The 13,939-nt window shown below is 37.6% G+C and overlaps 1 protein-coding gene across 4 annotated transcripts in view; it reads left to right on the top strand.

The window, feature by feature from the left end:
- The first annotated feature begins 12,232 nt into the window (after positions 1 to 12,232).
- The window catches only part of Mctp2 (multiple C2 and transmembrane domain containing 2), a 223,158-nt gene continuing 221,451 nt past the window's right edge, over positions 12,233 to 13,939 (top strand). For 3 of the 4 annotated variants that reach the window (XM_046436562.2, XM_046436552.2, XM_046436573.2), the window contains exon 1: positions 12,233 to 12,389. The gene's annotated coding sequence lies outside the window, so the exon portion shown is untranslated. The remainder of the gene's footprint in view (positions 12,390 to 13,939) is intronic. The other variant, XM_058576938.1, reaches the window with a different exon arrangement.

Raw genomic sequence — 13,939 nt, 5'->3', positions numbered from 1 at the left:
TCTTAGCCCTCAATAAGGGAGCCAAGCAACTGATCACTGTTTTTGCATGTGTTCTTTTAGTGAACTTGCTAAGAGTGTGTGTGTGTGTGTGTTGCGTGTATATGTGTATAAGAGTGTGTGTATCTGAGGTATGATAAGATTCTCTGTTCAACATTATAATAGGTATTTGCAGAATGATAAAAAGAGGAAGAAAATCAACCTTTATAACCTCAAACCTCATAAAAGAACCTACATCTCCACAAAAATGCTTGTCTAAAAATGATTTTATCAACTTAACTTATAATAGCCCCAAAGTGGAAACTACCAGGTTGTCTATCAAAAGAACAAATAAACCAACCGTGATATAATTATACAGTAGGATATCATTCAGGAGAAAAGGACACACTCCCATGAACTTAGCAAAGTGGATTAACCTCAAAAACATCAGCAGGAGTGAAAACAACTCAACCTTACATAAAGAGTACAAATGTGCTATTTTATTTATTTAAATTTCTACAATGGGCAAAGCTAATCTGTGACGAAAAAATATGTTGGAACTGAGGTAGGCAGTGGATGTGTCCCTTTTTTATTTGTGAGAGTATATCTATGTGCGTGTGTGTGTGTGTGTGTGTATATATATAGGTAGATATTGACTAAGAAAGGTTAACAAGTAACTTTGTATGGGGAAAATAATGTCCTATTATCTTGCTATCATAGTTGTATTCATTATTCAAAACAGTGCATTTACAAGTATGAATTGTACATATGAATTACATAACATCACTATCAAAAATATCAAACACTAGATAATGGCAAATGTGGTGGATTTAACAATGTCTAAAGTTTACTTTAAAATGTGTTAATTTTTAAATTAAATTTTAATTAAATGAAATGTAAGTTAAAGACTAGTTGATAGGATAAAGGGGTAGATAGTTTGATTGGCATATGATAAAATGTGTACTAGAAACCAGGTTGTGGGGATACAAGGTAAGTATTGCAAGTTGGCTGTATACTTGTGATCTTCCATAATGAAATGTTGAGGGGAAAGCCCAAATAAAGTTAAAGAGAAAAAGACTGCTTACATACATGAGCTTTATCATCTTCATTGGCATCACTACCACACCCACCATTTAAATTCTTTGGAAATCTGCATGGACTCAGGTACATTCAAAATATGGATGACTCTCACATGAGACCTGAAAAGTTGGTGCTAGTTTCAGCTCACATATAAATGAAATTAATTTGCTCAAGTTTGCCAGTTAATAAGTGGCTAAACTTGAGCTTATTTCTACATCAGTTTTCTTCTTTTACTTTATTTACTTGTTATAGCTTTTTTCCCTCAATATGATTTTTGACCTCCTTTGAGCATGTGAAAAAGCAATGGAAATCTAATATGGGATTCTAGAGACTCAAGCTTGAAATTTTGTTGTTCTGACTATAGAATGCCTTAGGAAAGCAGAAAGAAATGATTAAGCAAAGTTTGAATAATATGAAAATATATGTATAAATAGGAAATAGAGATAACTTGAAGGGCAATTTTTATGATTGATTTTGTTATGCTATCCATGGCTCTAGAAGATATGAGGTCCTAGTGTACAATAGGAGACACTGAGCTGGACTTGGGATGGAGCATGGTCAAGAGCACTGTTAATCAAAGATAGTATGGGTGTTCTGAAGTTACTCATCTAAGAACAGGAACAAAAATCCTGCCACATTTATAGAACCCCTTTGATGATGTTGCACCTTTCTTTTGCTTACAAATGAAAGATGCATAAGGATGCTTTGGCTTAATGGTCTTATCTTTGATTGTTCTCCAGTTAGTTCAGAAGGCAAAACTGCTCATTGATTTAATGTGGTAGCTTCATTTCCAAATTACTTTAGGTTACATAAATTTCCAAATTACTTTAGGTTACATAAATCTAAAATATAGTGAGATCCTGTCTAAATTTCTTAATGAAAAAAATAAGCACATTCTTGGTATATTTCAAAGAGAATAAGAAGCAGTATCCTGACCTAGAAATTTTGTTTGGCATAATTAGGATCTGGAAATTTTCCTGGTGATAGTCAAAAGATTAGCTAAAATGAGAATGATGAGATCCATTTAAAGTCTTAAATATTATTCCATTTTGTGAAAAGATACCTTTTAGTACTGAGGCAAAGATTTGTAAAATTGAAGTGCTCGATCCATACAGACTTACTTTAGTGGAAGTAAACTATTTCCTGTCACTGTGTAATATAGTCTTGGAAGTAAACTATTTCTCATAAGATGGTCTAATAGAGCCCGTTTTCTGCTTTTAGTTGAAAGTGGATCAACTCAATGAATGAATACTGATGATGTCATGACCATCAAACCCCTGACTGAGAATAGATGATGTTTTAAGGATTTGGAGGCTGGACCCTCTTATATGAGCTGTCAGCAGGATATTTGATGTAACCAAATTGAAAATAATAATAGTAATACAGTCAACTAAGTTCTTGGATGAAAATATGAAGAACTTTGGATCGACTGAAATCTGTTTTAGAAATTGATTACCTGAAAAATGACACTATAATTTTGTAAAGAATTACATGATTAATTTAGAAATCTTTAATCCTAGTGCATTTTTTTTCTGTGATTTGAAACAATTTTAGGCAAGGCTCTTCTCTCATTTACAGCAAGTGTCATCCAGGTCTCCATAGAGAGATTGGGTCTAATGTGTATTGGAGTAGACTTCAGCTCCTAGCCATGATGGAATGAAGGAGACTGGATTTGCTCTCCCACATTTAACAATGACAGCCACATATCTGAAACAATGGCATTTTTAGGCATCAGAAAACAGACAATGCAGTGCTGTGAGCCCTGAGAAAAGGAATAAATAAGATGAACCTAAGTTTGCCCCACTTCACTGTCTGGAGAGTTTGCAGGCTGTGGCTCAGAAATGGGGACCCCAAACAAATCCCTGTGGCTTTGTTTGATGAGAAAAGATTAGGGAGACCAAGATAGCCATAATTTGTGGTGGGGAATAGAAAATGGAAAAAACTACATTATATAGAGAGATGAGAAAGAAAGAGGTAGATATGTATACTGAGAGGTAGTTGAGAAAAATTCTTTTTAATGTTTAGTTGAATGCTAATTAGTTTATGTATCAACAGAAATCATTAGAGGAAAGCTGATCTAAGAATTCATAAAGTTCAGACATCACCAGGTATAGGTCAGCCCCATAAGAGAGTAAGAAAAGACCTTAGACATGGAATAGGCTCTTTAGGGGTTATCTTCCTAGAGGAAAAACCACTTTGTACCCACTCAATGCAGCTTAAAACAAAGCCTCAAGGTATCCAAACGTTTTCTTTTTTTTAAAAAAAATTTATTCTTTATAGTTATATATGATAGTAGAATGTATTTTGATATAGCCTAAGTACATGGAGTGTAACTTTCCGTTTTTGTGGTTATACATGATGTGGAGTTACACTGATCATATATTCATATATGAACATAGTAAAATTATGTCTGATTCATTCTACCATGGTACCCAAACTATGTAAAGTGTTTAAAAATATTCAACACCCAATTACACAAAATTCACATCGTTTGATATTTAATTAACATTTATGTTCATGTAGAGAAGCAAGAAAAAAAGAAACATAACAAGTAGAAAAAGCACTCAATTTAATGAAATCCAGAAAGGAAATTATTGGATTAGTGCACAAGGAAGGTAAAATCATAGTATCAATTACTCTCTACTTTTAACAAAGTAGAAGAAATCATTAGAATGAGGAGATAAATGGAAGAGTAAGAAGACTGAAAGAGTGTCTAAAAATGAAAACTAAAATGTCTGAGATGAAAGTTACATTGTATTGTATTAATAGCAGAGAAGACATTGCAGAAAAAAAAACATTAATCAACCTGAACTGTAGAAATCGAAACTCTCCAGGGTTGGGGGTATAGCTCAGTGGTAGGGCACTTGCATGGCCATGTGCAAAGCCCTGGGTTCAATCCCAAGAACTGAAAAAAAAAAAAACACCAAAAAAACCAGAAATAGAAATAATCCAAAATGAAACACCCAGAGAAAAGAATCTTGAGGGGAAATAACAAACAGAGCACTTGTGAACATTCAGACAATATTCAGGGACCTGACATATCTGTAACTGGCATTCAAAAAGGAAAAGCAAGGAGAGCATGAGAAAATATTTGAAGAAATGATGATCAGGACATTTTTCATCAGATCCAAACTTTATGAAATTTAAAAACTCACAGATTCAAAAGTTCAACAAGCTTTAAGCAGATAATTGATTGATCAGACATATATCATATCTCTGTTGTGCTTGTTAGGTGGGAAGGGCAGCCTTTCCATCAACTCTGGTGATCCCATCCTCCTGGTTTCCAATTCCTTGTGCAGTTACTTTCCTTGCATATTCAATGAGTTTATTGAGTTTTATCTTGTGAATAGATTATGGGATGGGGTGTCATTGCCAAAATTAGGATGTAAAATGATGGCAACTTCTATCTTCAGGTTTCTCTTATGTTTTCTCTTTTCCCCATGCTTTTGCCTCTCTCTCTCTCTCTCTCTCTCTCTCTCTCTCTCTCTCTCTCTCTCTCTCTCTCCCTCCCTCTCTCTCTCTTTCTCATTATTGGTTACCACAACATGAAAACTACGATGTTTGAGAGGGATGTAACATTTATTCATAGTAGATAGGACATTGCAGGAAAATATCATCAACTTCTTGCATCTGTGAGTTTGCAACTTTCAGAAAGTTTGCATCTGATGAAAAACGTTTTACAAAATATGACATACATGTAGCAAGGAACCAAATCCTACCACCACTTATGTGTGAGTTTTGCAGCAGATTTGCAGGGTCCAGGTGACCACTGAGATGAACACAGCTCTGGCAGATGACTTCACTACCATTTGGGAGAGCTCCTGAGTCAGAGATACCCACTAGGGCACTCAAGAATTCCTGTTTCACAAAAACTCTGAGATGACAAATGCTCACTGCCTTAAACGGCTGAGTTTTGGGTTATTTGGTATACCAAAATAGATAATTTTTACATTGCATATAGGTATAATATTTTAAAAAACTTATGTTCTACATACTGTCTAGCACTGAGTATGTATTCTAGGCATACTTATAAACAAACAGATGTTTAAAAGTTAAGACTGGTATTGAACTATTTCATAAAGGTAGAAGCAGTTGTTCTTGAGTGAAATATTTTCAGGTTGGAATCTATATTACTGTGGGGATTACTGATAGCTTTTGGTTGAGGAATGAGAGAATTCTTTGAGAAGAAGACAGTATTTTTACGGGCATTAGAAAAAAATAGATTCTGGATATGTTTCTGTCCAGATTTCTTTCTAGAAAAAGTAAGAGTGAGATGGGAGGAGAGGTGGGAAGTCAAGGGCTATGTATAGGAAATGAAAATGGAAGACAGTGTAAGAAAACAAGAATAAAGATGTCAAGGAAATAAAAGACTTTTTTTTTTTTTTTACAGAGATAACTAATTTTCTAGGGAGCTTATGTCAGGTGGATCTTGATATTAAAACAAAACATCAATTCTTGCATATTCTTGCAAAAATATCTTGTAATAATAACTGTAAAATAGTTATTTTTAATATTACACTCTTCTTAGGGACAGTGGGCATATGCCTCTACCTGAGTTGCATTTATAGAGATGAGCTAATGAGTTTTCATATTCTTAGAGCATAATGCAGTCAGGTAGAGTACAATGGTAGCCTACATATCCCTTCATTAAGCAGAGTATTGCTTCACTGCAAAAAGCTGCAGTGACTGCCACACCTTGAGGGAGGTGTGAGTCCAAAGAAGAAAAATCCATTTTCTTGTCTGACTGACATTGTGGCAAGAGAGTATGAACTCTGATTTATATTGGACTCATTATCCTCACTCCTGACATAATCAGGCCATTTCCTTTAACTTCATTGCTATCTTATTTATGCTAGCCTTCTGATCTCTTGGTTTTGATGACACTATAGTAGTTCTCCTTGCCAATTTAAGTTCCAGCTTGGTTCCCCCCACCGTTCATTGATCACTGGCTTTCTCATTTTTAATTTCCACCCTTCTGACTTCCAGTCACACTTTTCATAGTGCTGCTAATGCTGCCCTTTATTTTCCTGCCACGTGTCATATTCAGTTACTGTGGAAGTTTCCAGTTTGCAGAGGACACAAGCCCCCCTGGAGCATACCTTGCTACAACAGGCACTTCCCAACTACAAAAAACAGGAGCGACCCACAGGACGATGTCACCAGAAACATTTGAAATTCTGGTCTGGGACTCCACTTCTAACTCTCAGAAGATACTCTAACAAAGTCATGATTCAGTAATATGCTAAAATATTACTGAAATCACATGATGACATTAGGATCTGCTTGGTTCTCAAGAGAAGGGATTATTTTTCATTGCTGGAAAGATAGTCTTTTCAGAACCCAGTCATTCCAGACACAAAACTTAACAAAAACACAGCGTGGTTTCATCTGTATGAGCATGTAGCTCTCTTATTTTGTGGTTTTCCTGAGCATATTTTACCAGTGAATGTGCATGGGTGAAGTGTATGCAGTTTGAAATATAAGGCTGGGCTTTTCAAATGAAAGGTACCCAGGTGGAATGATTATGCAAGTTCAGCAAGTACAGCTTAATTTCACCATAACCCATGAGGGATAAGGAGTCAGGTCACATGCTGCAGCAGGGTAGGTGCAAAGGTCATTGTGAAAATTTAAAAATGACAGCTATAGATCTCTGACAGCAAATCTGCCAGGAAGTTCTCTTCCCTTTAAAGCAGCTACTTGATTGAATAGGGGTTTTCCTTATTTTTTTCTTCACTTAAAATTGATGAACCATAACTTTAAGTAAATATGCTTTTTGAAAGAATTATGTCTTTTAAGGGAGTGTATAATTTTTTTTCTACATTTAGATGATGCTTCACAAGAGGGTAAAAGAAAAGATTGCTGGAAATTAAAAAAAAATAATTTAGTTTTCAGGTCAGATTTCTTAGCTCTTTCAGTCTTTATTTGGGGACCAAGATTTTCTCAGAAAGTAGCAACAATACTCATTGTAGAGTTATACTTAAAGATCAGTGTGTCAGGTAATTGTACACCAAGTCAGCTTGAAAATATTATTATTAGGTCCTTAATGAGGCTCCATATATTTTCTGACTACTTTCAATCATTAATTAGTGATTCTGTACTTTCTTTGTAGGTCATCATTATAGTCTGTAATTGAAGCCTGGATGAATTAGAACTTCTTCAAATTATATGTCCCACACAGTCACAAAAAGAGACTGGAGATGTCAAGTCTAAAATTTGGTAATGTCCTCAGCCATAAGCATAGTTATTATTTCTCCCTATGTGTTTGCATTTTAAATTTCTGATTGAATAAACAATTGTGGAAATATTACCAGGCCTAGTTTCATTCCCTGAATTGATCTTTGCCTGCCAATTGAATCTAGGCACATCCTAGGGGTACAAGCTGGGTTTCACCCATCAGGACCCTTTCCCTTAGACCTTGGGGCTTCCTGGAATCACAATTCTTATAATTCCCCTTATTTGATATCTGGACTCCCGCACTTGACTCTTTACTTGTCAGGTTCTGTGGGTGACCCCAGCAGACCTACTTTCCTCTGACACTCTAGGTCCTTATTTATTTACATGGCTTTCCTCTGAGCCAAACGGTACCTTGGAGGGCAGCAACCACCATGTTTTACATCCATAATGTTGATCATAGAGCTTGATGCATTGATTTTCAGAGGACACACACTAGTCACCTGGCTTCTGGCCACTGGCCCAGGTTTCACTGTATGTGAATTTGAATGTCTTTGGGTGGGTGTGCCTTCTATTGTTTGTGATAGTCTTTGTTTTTTTCATATGAGATCACAGTCAAGCATTTATTTTATGAGCCTGATCTTCATTGGCATCCTCATTTGTGGTCTGATTGTAGCTGCTAGCATATGTTAGTTATGTGAAAGACAAAAAAAAAAAATATCAATCAATGTGCTGCTTATTGCTTGGAGGCTTGATTATTACCCTAATATTACAGTCTTGAAGATTTCTCTATTTTTATCTCGGACTTAGGGGAATAAAAGTAGACAGAGGTAACTCCAATATACAATGTACAAATTAAAAATTTTTGAAAACATGTCAGAAGTGGGCCACTCAGCATTCTAGCAGCCCAATTAGAGAGAAAACAAGTTCACTTCTGATATTTGCAAAACCCAGAGGATGCAAACAAACCAGCCACCATGAGAAAGCCTAAGATTTCTGCTCTTAAGTGACAACTTCAACTTCAGATCATTTTAAAACACACACTGCAATTTTAAGAAATAGACCCTAACCAACAGTCCAAAAGCAAATTCAACAATCTGTCTCTCAAGGATGATTCTTTTTATGCCCATCACTATTGCCAATGGTGACACATTAGATATTATTCAGTAAAACAATTGAGCCCACAGTAATTTTGTATAATAGGAATCTCTCTCCTGGATAAGGTATGGGGGGGGGGTTGTCAATTAGCTCACTGGATGGAATTTAGGACATCAGATAGAAAACAGCTGATGCTGAAGGAGTAATCTTGAGCAAGGCAAATATTCACTTCAAAAAGTAAATTTCATTATGCTTTACCCATCTGATGCATGTGAGACTAATTCTCTTAAGATACAGCTTTCATGTTTCTTATAATCTGCAGTTTTGCAAAGCAACCAGTACCAGATGTTCATCTTGGCCATAAAAAAATTTCATCCAGTAAAAGGTTAATATCCATAAAACTTGAATGTTGAACAACTTACTATCTGCAAACATTTTTTAGCCAATCAGCTTGTGTTAAATATATGTCTATGTATTTGAAGAAACTTGCTACATAGAGATATCATTAAAGTAATTAAATGCTGGTGTTTGTTTCCATAAAAAAGATTTTATAATAAGGCTTTTTTTTCCTGAGTAATCAGAAAACAAAATGCATTTTCAGTTAGGGCCCCATTTTTGTTCAGGAGAGTGAAGACTGCAGGAAAAACACATAGCTAATAAGTGACAGAGTCAGGTCATAGTGAGCCACTAAATTTGGTCTTCACACCTGCCACTATAAAAAGGAGATGACATGATGATTATACAATAGAAAAATAAAAGAACCTGAGTAAATATGATAACAAAGACTATTTGCACCATCAATAAAAGGAATGCCCCTTTTCTCTATACCATGTAATGAAGTGCATAAACTTCCTTATAGCACACACTAAACATCTGCTACTTGGACAACAGAATAAATTTTGCCTTAACCATCACATTTGTTTCGCCTCCTGGTAGATCTAGATCTACATGTTTATGTCTCAATTGTTTTTCTTCTTTTGTTTTTATTGGCTCAGAAATGCTGAGAAGCACCAATGAAGAAAAATATGAGGGATGCTAAGTGCCAAGAACTTGTATCACAGCTGGCATTGGTAGCAGAGTTTAGACAGCTTTCTCTTGGAAATTGAAGGGACTTGTCCTCTCAAGAAAAACCCTTCATTCTCCACTTGGAGCTAGGCAGAATTGCCTGCATGGTCAATTCTGGTAGGATGATACAAGGTGGTCCTTTGTGGTTCCCTCTGAGCAAAGAAGAGTCAGAATTCTAGCTCCTATGCATGTATACCTAGGGTATTCTTTCTGTTAGAGAAGACTGCTCCATTCCCATCATCACAGATTCTGGGTGACTGCAGCAATTGTAGCTTGCCTCATTTAAACTGCTCTGGCTCATTCAAAGCTAAAACAGGAACAACAACATTGCTAAGATACTTCCACTGCACTGCTTCTGAATGCACACAGAATGTATCACATCTCTGGTGCTGCAAAGGATGTGATGCAAAAGAGTACATGGGGAATGCAGAAGACATCTGCCATTGAAAATTTAAAAAGACAGGCACTGTTGTTAAATAGTCATGCAACCAAATATGCACTAAGATATAAAAGCAATTTTGTCAGGAAGTAGGAAATCTCCACCTCAGTCATCACAATGACAACAGTGCTGTTTCTTGAGAGGCCAAATACCTTGTGAATTAGGTGAATTATGAAGGTCAGAGGGAGAAGGTTGCCTATTGTAAATTCAGGAAGTATTTATTATTATTATTATTATTTAAAGTAACAACTGACATCATTGACAAGTGCTCATAGTGTAAGACTTGGATCAAAACCTGTTTAAATTAAAAAAAATTCAATAGGACAATAGCATATTAAAAATTGATCAGCCACATACATGAACCCAGCTGCTGTTCTAATTGCTGCTGTGGTTATGCAGCAAACTTCAACTAGTAAATGTGACATTATTATTCCCTACGTGAAACACACTGCTAAAGGAGGCGTGTAACATATTGGGCTAATTAAAAGACAAAAGAGACCCGAAAACCCAAGGAAGCTGGACAGATGAGTTCCTTGCGTGTGGTGGGGAGAGTATCACCATAGATATCTGTTTCACTTTCTGTAACATTTAATGATTGCAAAATGCTGGTAGTCATTTTTTACTTGTGGTTGGGCTGCCGGAACCACAGAACAGGAACTTCACCAGAGCAGGAGTTAGAGGGAAAAAGCTTTTAGTGTGGGATGGCTTACTATTTTAATTCATTTATATTATTAGTCAGCTTTAAAGGTATGGTTGCTTCTTCTCCTGCATTGTTCTTTTTCTTCTTCTTTTTAGACTCTATGTTCTCTAATTATCTCTCTTCACTGGGAGGGAATGTAACCTTTAACACATTGAAAAAAAGTGTAGATTTTCCATGGGCCTCAGCTTGCTCTGACTTGGCTGGGAACTTGATTCCTACCTTCTAGCAGGTTATTTCATGGTTCTGAGGCTAGTTCTTCACCTTAAAGCAGGGATATTATCAACTGTTTCACAGGTTCATAAAAATTAAATAAGATTGTTACATGCCAAGCTCAGAGACTGGTGCAAAGTTGTCTTCCTCAATGACAGCTATAAGTGGGATTTTTATTGTAATGCACCTCTTTTTCTACCATTTCTTCCTATCTGTTTTCTCAAATTTAAACCCATTCCCTATCCTCTATATTAGTATGTGTTATCATTTAGCTAAACTTTATTAAATGGTTACTGTGGGCCATCACACTGACTTCATTATTTCTCTGAATATATGTGAATATATTTCAATCATAATTGATTAAAGGGAAAATTGGAGTTCAGAGTAGTTAAGTGAACTCTCCTATTTACGTGATTAGTTGCCCAGCAAGGATTTGATTTGACGCCTTTCTGATTCCAGAACCTAAGCTCTTAATCTTCAGTTACACCAATTAAACTCCTGTCAGTTCACAGACCTCCCCATTCCCAGAACAATCTATAAGATGCCTGGTTTTGTCTCACACCAGCCTGTTTCTCTTGTATCTAGTTTCTTTTTCTTTTTTTAATTATTTTTTTTTAAATTTATATGACAGGAGAATGCATTACAATTCATATTACACTTACAGAGCACAATTTTTCATATCTCTGGTTAAGTTCAAAACTACTGTTTTTGGGACTGAGTCCTCAAAGCAGGCATCTAACGTGCATGTCTCCTCCTAAGCCACCCAACACCTGGCAGAGCATAGAATCAAGGCTCAGTAAACTCGGGCTCATGAATAGATAGGAAAAGGAACTGACCAAGCACGAAATGGTGCAAACTGCAATAAAAAGAAAGGAACGAGGAAGGAAGAAAGGGAAGTGCAAGAGTAACAAAAGGCAAATATTTACGGGCCACCTTAGTGGCAGTAATCACAAGAGTCTTTGGGGGCCTCTGGGAATACCCAACTCGCTGGGCCCACAAGTCAGCCTTATTTTTATAGATGAGGAACCAAGATTCAGAAAGCATATCTCTGTAGATTTGAGTGACTGACTTCCAACCTCGATCGCTCACACGTGGCACGGGTTTAACAGGCCGCCAAGCTTGGAAACCTCTTTCTAGAGTGAGGGAGTTAAAGAGAGAACCGATTTTCTGTCCGCTGATCTTTTAGAGACCTGCTGAAAGTACCAGCGAAGACAGGTTTTTAAGAAACGACGTTTGCAGGTCACATTTATCCTTTCGGACTTTTTGGACACACCTTCCTTTTCTTGTAGATCAACCCAGACGAATGATTTGCAAGTAATCACTGTTTCTACGCCCAGCCAGTACCCAGCACTGAGCCCTGGCGCCTTCACCTAACACCTGGCAGAGCAGCCCGCAGCTGCGCCCGCGCTAGGCTCAGAGGCTTCTCAAAGGTGACGCGCGGCCGCCTCCTCCCCTTTAAGGCGGGGCTCGCAAGGGGGTGCAGAGGAAGTCCCACGGCGCTCCGCGACGCCCTGCCCTCGCCGCGTAAGGGCTGCTCCCTAAGCTCGGGAGCAGCAAACACCGCCACAGCCACAGCCAAGGCAGATCCCGCGCAGGTAAGGGGCGCGTGACTACCCTGCTCTGCAGCCCCTGGGACGCAGCGTAGGACAGGTGAGTGTGGTGCGGGGCTCACCTGGCAGCACAGCGGGTTCGCCGCCTGCTCTCTCCTAGGGTGGGCGTCAGATCTCAACCCAAGTAGGGAGTTAATAGACCTTGAGAGTCCAGGATGGGCATGTAGCGGAGCTATTGCCCTCCCTTGTAGCTGCTGGTTCAGCAGTGTCTTGTGGACGACAGAAATGCAAAGCTTGGAGTGCAAAAGAGCCCTTGAGAGGAGGGCAGCCTGCTTCAGGATTTCTTTGCCTTTTAAAGGCCAGGCATTGGGTCTTCCCCAGGCGCAAAGGTATTAGTCACTTCTCTGCCATGGCCTGGAATCTCAGTAGAGGTCATTCCCTCCCTGGGAAGGTTTTGATGTGCTCGCTTCCTGGAACTGCGGAGATTCAACTTAGGTTCCTTGCGTTGACGTTTATCCAGTTAAAGGAGAGCAGAAAACTCTAGGTTAAGAGCAAAATTTGCAGTCTTAAATGTATTACAAGGAAGAAGAAAACTATGATGTCGATGTTACTTTAAAGTCGTTTATTTCTGCAATCAGTACTTTAGTGCACTGTTCATTTGTTAGGTAGTGCCGCTGATGGCTTTAAAATGATTAGATTTCCGTAGAATGGGTTTTCTTTGGTCTGATTGAACTTTTGTGCGATGTCTGAGGGTTTCAGCCTCCTCTGGATGGTTATGTGAGTATGCTCAAGTGTACTTTGCTGGGCATTTAGAGATGCCAAAGAGCTACTTGGTGAACCTTGGGACCTTAGAACACTGGTTTCAGTGACATGCAGAATTCAGTCACCATTTATTGAGGGATTTTAAGGATGATGCATTCATGTTTTAACTTAAATCAGCAACATTTGAATTGAACAAATATTGATTGTATGTCTGTTAAGAGCAAACCTCTGCTGTGCTGTTTAGTAGTACAGGTGTTGACACAAAGGGGCAATTTAGGGCATTTATTCCTTACAGGTTGGTGTTCAGAATAAGATTAATGGCATGTTATGCTTTGCCTCCAGTCCAGCATCTTATTATATGCTGGTAAACAGTATCTAAGTGCAGGGAAAATGTAGTTCTTTGACTGTATGGGTTATTAGCTTGATCACTCATCCATAGCAACAGGAATTATGAATTATTACAATCAACTATGGGTCTGAAAGTGTAGCTCAATGGTAAATCACTGAACTAACATGTTTGAGACCCTGGGTACCACCCCAGTACTGAAAAATAAAATCAATCATGTGCCATGCTAAACACTTTGTCTTATGGTTTAAATATACAAATAGATATTACTTCCCTGTGCAGATGAAAAACTGAGGAAGGGAGCAATTCAATAATTTGTACAAAGTAACTGACCCAGGAATTGAATGTGAATATATCTGAGTGCTATTTTAATTTGATATTCCAAGCAGCTGTGACAAGAGATAGTATAAATCTGACAGATTTACTGGAAATTAGAATTCAAATTTAAATTCATAAAATTCACCTCCTGGGGTTTAGTTTGTCATAAATAAAATGAGCATTGTTTTCTTTGTACTTGTGTGGTTACTATGACCTACCTGAGA

This window comes from Marmota monax, unplaced genomic scaffold (genome assembly GCF_021218885.2).
Source record: "Marmota monax isolate L192 unplaced genomic scaffold, Marmota_monax_Labrador192_F-V1.1 WCK01_AAM20220418_F8-fsc00005, whole genome shotgun sequence".
In the NCBI taxonomy this organism is placed as follows: Eukaryota; Metazoa; Chordata; class Mammalia; order Rodentia; family Sciuridae; genus Marmota; species Marmota monax.
Note: the sequence above shows the minus strand (reverse complement) of the source record. Positions and strands in the feature narration are given on the sequence as shown.